The following is a 7762-nucleotide window of genomic DNA, read 5'->3' on the forward strand; positions in this document are numbered from 1 at the left end:
GAAAACTGGTCGTGCTCCTCCAATGCTCGTAGTTGCTCCATAAAAATCCCGGGAAAATGCTCCAAAGGTGCAAAGCCCTATAAAACGCAACAAAAACTATGAAAACACTAGGAAATACCAATTATAAGTGGCTTTAAAGAGCCAAAAACACTATCAATTATGACCAAGGGACGAGGGTAAAACACCATATAAAATGGGCATATCAGCTTGACGTACACATCGCTTGCATATAAAAAGATAGTACTTTGTAAGGCTAAGGGTTACTGCTTTTATTACGATATGGTTTTCAAATAGATCCTTATAGGTCTTGTGAATTAGATTCTCTCTTTTGATGATAGGAGAGCACCCAACACATGTGTAACACCCTAGAAATTTCCTTATTTTGAAATTCTCATTTTATCTTTTAATAAGACCAACTAAGAGAATAACTAAAGTATTATCATGCGCCATCGTGATAACGGCTAAGACATTTGTTAAAAAGCACAACGAAAGAAGACTTAAGAAAAACATTTCAATTCCAACATCAAACCAAAACAACTTCAAAGGAAATTAACTTCAAACCAATTTTAAAACCAATTACAATGTGGAACCATTATGGCTCAAAACCAAAACCAAAGTAAATAAAATCAACTAATAAGTTAGTAGCACAAACTCAATCAATTAATAGTGATATGACAATTATAAGAGAAATTTATAATGAACAATTAGCTCGAAGCTTATAATAATTTAAATTATGGCTCAAGATTTATAGTGAACCAGTAGTGGAGACAGAATAAGGAGAAAATTTTCAAGTGTTGCAGCATATCCATGTGGGGAAATAAGTGAAGAACAAATCTTGTTTAGTCTTTATGAGAATATGATTTGCTTTATTTGTTTTGAATATTATTTATTTATTGGTGGAGACTAACATATTGGTTTTAAATAATGGTTTGGTTTTTGAAAGGGGCTACAATGGTTCCAAGTTGTAGGGTCGATTTTGATTTTAGGTTGACTTTACTTTCGTTTGGTTTGGCCATTGGACTTTGTTTTATTTTGAATGGTTTTGAAAAGAGTCTTCCATTATGTTATTTGATTCGGCCTTAGCCATAATTAGGGTGACGGTAAATCTAGTTATTTCCTATTCGTATTTTAAAAGGAGCAAAACAAGTATTTCATAAGAAAAAATTTCTAGGGTGCTACAATAGTGTCCCTAAAGCCAGAATATGAAACTTATTTGCCCAGTCATGTAATACCCCGTATTTTTATTCATATTTTACTTTAAATCAGTATTTCATAAAGTATTTAAATAATTTGAAATGAATTACTTATGGTATTTTATTAATTTAAAAGGATTTGTTTTTTTTAAAAGGTCCATTTTATTTATTTGATAGTTTTTACAAGATTTTATTTTATGCTTTAGATACTTTTGGGCATGTGATTTTATAAAAGGAAGTTTTAAAGCCAATGGAAATTTAAAGAAGTCAAATGACTAGTTTGAATAGGAGAAAGGATCATTAAGGGTAGAAAGGAAATTTAAGCTTAGGAGGGTTATAAAGAGGGGTATAAATACCCATCTTAAGAGCAAGTTAGATCTTGCCCAAGGTGGAGAATACCCAAAGATAAACTCTCTCTCTCCTCTTACTTTCTCCCCCCCCCCTAATTTTTCCAATTCCCTTTTAATCTAAACACACCACATGCACACAAGGTGGCCATCCGCCACCACCACTTCCCACTGGTCGGCCACCGCCGCCACCAACAGCTGACAGTAGCAACCGCTAGCAGTAGCCCCCTCTCGTCCGTGCGGTTGTATGAATCTTTTTTTTTTTAAAAAAAAAAAACTATTCATTTTGTTTTAATTCTAATCTAGCCTTAATTCAGTTGTTATTTTTGGGTTGTGTGATGATTTTTATGGTGTTTGATTTTAATTATTATGTATATAATTTTCAAATATAGTCTTTGAGTTAAAAAATAAATCCCAAACTAAAAACCCTAGGTTTCTTAACTAATGTATATTGATGGAATTTGATTGTAGATAATTAATATTATTTAAATAGGTGTTTTTAAACATAATTTCAGCAATTTTACGTGTTTTTATAAAGCTGGATTTTTTATATAAAGGTTAGAATTGTGTTTCTTGAAAAGATTTTTAATTATCCATTAATTGGGAATAAAAATAGGAGTAATTAATTTTCAGCTTGTTTTAGAGGGTTTATAAGTGATTTAAAGAGTGTATATATTGCTAAAAATTTATATTAAATAGGTATTAATGCCTCTTTGTAATTTTGGGTTGTAGGGATTTTTCAAGTGAGTGATTTCATGTAGTCGTGACGATTTTAAGATCATATTCAAGGTACGTTCGCGTACTCGGTAATTACTTCAGTGTATAAAGGCATGCTAAGCTTTGTTTAATTAATTCAAATATAGTTTCATGATAGGTATTGGTTGAGGTTATTGATTGGATTGATGTTGGTGATTGATTTAATTTATGAAGTATGAATTATTTGTGGTGAATTGATGAATAAATCGGAATTAATGTTGTTGGCATGTTGAATATGAACCACACTTTTATTATTGACATGATTGAAACCATGTTTGATTAAACTAAATGTTTAATTGAGTTTTGGAATATTAAATGAGAATTGTAGGGAATAAATTTCAAGCGTTAAACCCCTATCTTGAACCCCATTGTGATCATACATTAAAGTACGGTGGCGTCCAAAGGGAAAGAAGATAGAGCAAAAGAGTCGCCAACAAGTTTTTTAGGAACTTGTAAATCGTTCACGAGGTGAAGGTTACACCCCTTAACGATCCAAGAGATCGTCAACTCCATAAGGTCTTGAACCAAATAAGGGTTCGGGGATGAAGGTACAAACCCAATCTAAAAGAGATTGAACCTGCCCTAATAATAGGCCTCTACTTTGTTCAGATCGTATTCATGTGCGCTTTCTGACTAACATACAATCAATATGATTAACCCTAAACCTGTTTATCTATGTTGGTTGAATATTAATGTACAAATAAATCTATTATTGGCGATCACCTGAATTATAATCAAATTAACTCTAAACAAGATTATTAATTATCTTATTAAGCGTGATTACAAATACAAATTCCCTTTAAACATGCATAAAAAGGTGTGATCAAGCAATAACAATAAATATCAAACAACATGATAAATAATCAATATCATGAATAATAATTATAATAACAATAATCATGTTCATAAGAATAATTATAATAATCATCATAATGAAAATAATCATCATCGAAATAATAATAATAATCATCATAAATTGTAACAATTATAATCATAGTCATATTCATGTTAATATTAAAGCATAATAATAGCAAGATCCTAGGCATGATACTAACAAGATTAATAACAAACCCTAGCATGTTACTAAACAATAAAAATCAAATCTTTAACCCTAACATGATACTAACAATCATAAATATTAGGAAGAACATAGGAAGCATCGCAAGAATCATAACAAACATATTTAACATATTTGATATTATAACTTTTTCCCTAAACATGATACTAGGAATATCATAATAACAATTTAAACATGATTTCTACATCATAATATCAATAAAAACCATTAAAGCACTTACTTTGATGCCTCGTACCTCTTTCTAATAACAAAATACACACGTTAGTAACTTCAAGGAAAATAATAAACAAACAATTAAATTAAATAATTGAAATAGAGATTTGGGACCAAACCCTCAGAAATTAAACTTTTCACGTCTAGGGCGAATACAACTTCGAATATGGCTAGGTGTTTCTTGATCTTGCGAATGCGGAATTTTGTATGTAAAAGATTAGTTTAGAAAAAGGGAAAGAGAGATGAATGAATGATTAAGGAAATAAGAGAATTAATGAATGATTAAAGAGAATGAAAGAGGATTGAAAACTGATTGTAGGTCAATATAATTGAAAAGTTGGTTGTTGATGAATGAAAACAAAGTTTATAATACGTAATTTATAGAGAAAATCAGCCAAAAAGATAAAATTAACAAAACAGAGTCTGACGCACGCAAAACGAGATTGGCGCCAGCCATTGGCCATTGGCGCCAGGCGCCAATGCTGGCGTGTGACGCCAATCCTGTTTTTGACGCGTTTTCCAAAATCAGATAAATTTTGCCGTACAGGAGGATAAAATCGTATCTTTTCCTCAAAAATGTTCTTTGATTTTAATTAAAACTCTGAGAAATCAACAAAAGTCAATTTATCAATGCTAACTGAATTAGGAATGAAAAGAACCTTCTATAAAATTCTAGAAGACTAAAACCATTCCTAATTGCATTAGGAATGATAAGTCATATTAGGCCCTCCCCTAAATCATTGGGCCGCACATTAGGCTCAAACCGGGCCCAGTTTAGTAAATTGGCCATAACTTCCTCAATATTCATCGGAATTGGGCTTATAATATATCGTTGGAAAGATCTTGTCAAGCCCTATCCAACTACACTACTATTGGACCCATATCATGGACCAACCAAACTGGATTGGCTGTTTTTCTTAAAATAAGTTTTCAAAAACAGAGAGAAGAGAAAAGGAATTAAAACTATCCGCAACACTAAACTTTCCACACTTTCGCTTCATTCGATTATGGTTCGACGTGAAAGGTACTCATCACTGGGTTTGGTTTTGGAGAGACACAAATGGGTGTCTACAAGAATTTTATTACGGTCCATGTAATTTTTTTTTATGCTATTAGCATGAGAGTGGAGCTATTAAGTGTCTATGTACACGAGAATTAAATTATATTTTGGTGCCTATGTGCACTTAAGGTGTTCTAATTTCTAAACATTAAGGGATAGGATTTGTGGTGCTTTATGCACTAAAGGTGTTATTTAACACCGAGGTAGTTTAAAAAGGATTCAACATTAAATTGTGGTCACTAATTATTCAAGAATTAAATTGGTATGTTTGATTTGCTTGAATGATTTATAACGATTGATTGTGTTGTGGTTTGAGAGTCATCACCAAGTCTAAAAATATGTAAACAACGTAAAATGAAAGAGATTACGCATCAAAATTCTTGGAACGTATATACCTTGAGTATGAATATTGGGGGGGAGGGAGTTATACGACTTTATATTTGACCATAACTTCTATTGGGAGTACAAGACGCTGTATATTCCTTTTATTATGCGCAGGAATTTCGCCACTTACGAGTGATTCTTTTATACTGGCATAGTTAGCTCCCGTGTTAGTACCCCTTAATTAGTAATTTGTTATTTAGTTATGTTGTATGTTGTATGCTTGTAAATAGGTGCAACAAGGTAAGTTGGGTGATGATAGGATGGAAACATGTTAGTATGTTTTATTTACGCTTATGTACTCAGTATTGCTAATTGTGTGTTTGTATGTTTGTTTGGCTTTGTCTTTATCTTAGCCCTACTATGACCCATTTCTAATGGCAAGTAGTGGGGACAAAATAAAGGGAAACTTTTCAAGTGATGAATCATGCATATTCATGATGGGTATAAGTGAAGAGCAAATCATGCTTAGTTTCCACAAGAATGTGATGTGATTTATATATGTAAATATTATATATATTTGCTTGTGAGACTAACACAAAGGTTTTAAGTTTTATTTCGGTTTTAATAAGGGCCTATAATGGTTCCAAGTTGTAGGTTGACTTTAGTTTGACTTACTTTCGTTTGGTTTGACTTTTTAAGTTGACTTGTTTGATTGGTTTTTAAAAAGAGTCTTTCACTGTGTATCTTTGATAATTGTCTTAGCCATTTTTATGGTAGTGGTAATGTCTTAGAATTTCCTATTTCGTATTCAAAAAGAGCAAAACATGTAGGAATTTCTAAGGTGTTACAGCTTAAAGGGATACCTTGCAAAAGGCTAGGAAGAAGGGCTTTAAAAATAGTGGCTCATAATAAATTAATGTGAATTAGGTCTATTTAATAATTTGTATAGCAAGGCGGTCCTTCAAATACCTTTAGACATTTGACATCTTGCTTATCTGAAATACCCTTACTAAGTGTGAAAGAACTTTTGTTTCCACAAATAGTATCTAAATTTTGATACCCACAAAGAAAATTGCTAATTTTGTCTCAATTGACAAATATGTGGTGCCTTATCAATTTTAAAATAATTTTTATTTATTTAATTTCTAGTCACAACAATTTTTAATAATAATTATTAAAAAAAAAAAAAAAAATTGGACATGGTGGGTTATAAATAGCAGAAAGTGGCATTAGTATACTTAAAAGGGTTTCACGATTGCAAAATCTATAAATAAATAATATTAAAGTAACAACCGCTGACATCATTACTTTTTTCAAATTGTACAAGTGTCAGCTTTTCATTCATTTTTTTTCTAGCCTAAACTTTTTTTTTCCTTTCATTTTAAAAAAAAAAAATCTAAATACTGATTGCAAAGTAGTTTAATACTGTACACTAAACTTTTTAGTTTTCAAGATTTTTTTTTTTAAAAAAACCTTTTAAAAATGTTAAGGAAAACAAATATCAACCTTTTATATATGTGATTACTCCAACTAATTACAAAGTTCGCAAAATTTTATTTTAGACATGAATTTTCTTTAGTTTATATTATTTTAATTTTTGCAATTTAGTTTATATTAATAATATCGTATGTAATACAAAGATTTTACATATTTTAACTTATATGCCTTTGAAATTTACACATTTATAAATTCAATTATAATATATGTGCATCGCATGGGAGTTAATCTAGCTATAAACAACTCATTTTGTATCTGATATGTCTATTTTATATAGTATTTTACCCCCGTCCTTTGGTCGTAATTGGTAGTGTTTTTGGCTCATTAGAGCCACTTTTATTACTAATTGGTGTTTTATAGTGTTTTCGTAGTTTTGGTTGAGTTTTGTAGGAAATTGCATCTTTGGAGCATTTTCCCGGGATTATTGTGGAACGACTACGAGCATTGGAGGACACGACCACTTGCATTGGACACCGAGTATTCAAGACCCGAAGTGGAGATTCGAATTGGGCCAAGAATGAGGCCTAATCCCAAGTCCAGCCTATAGCCGGGCCCGATCGGGCAATCATTAGCTTGATCGGGCGACTGCCTAGAACAAGGGGGCGAAGAAAAAGGCGGGCCCAATCGGGCGCGCGTTTCTGAGGAGTTTTGTTCGGCGGTTTACTTAGTTTTAATTAGGAGTAATTACAAGTTTTGTATAAATACGTTTTATTGTTTTTAGTTTTGATTACCGCTTCTCCTAGAATTTCTCTCTCTACTTAGCTTTATTTTCTCTCTCTACAACTCTATACCTTGTTCTTGATTCATCTCTTTGTTTACGTCAATTTTGGTAACGATTTCTTCTTTATTAATTTCATTAATTCTATTTCTTTTATTCATTATGTTCTCTTTAATTGCTTTGTTTAATTTAGATTTAATTATGTGTGAGTAGTTTTCTTTCTAGGGTTTATGGGGATCCATAATTAATATGAAGGGATAATTTATTATTGTTGATTATTGATATTGCATGATAATTTCTTATTGAATTGTTTTAATCCTTTACAATTAGATTATGAATCGAGTAGATGTGATTTGATTGTAAAAGTATAGCATTATTGGATTGATAAATCGAGCAGATGTTAATTTGATATGAAAGACTATTTTCAATAGGAACTTAGATCTAGTAAATTGTGAGAGCCTGTTAGATCTAGTTGATTAGTAAATTGCGAGAGTCTGTTAATTATGTTAATCGTGCAATGTTAATTATTGATTGTTATGCTTTATCCGGAATATTAATTATTGGTGAACCTGTGAC

This window comes from Chenopodium quinoa, unplaced genomic scaffold (genome assembly GCF_001683475.1).
Source record: "Chenopodium quinoa cultivar QQ74 unplaced genomic scaffold, ASM168347v1, whole genome shotgun sequence".
Classification (NCBI taxonomy): Eukaryota; Viridiplantae; Streptophyta; class Magnoliopsida; order Caryophyllales; family Amaranthaceae; genus Chenopodium; species Chenopodium quinoa.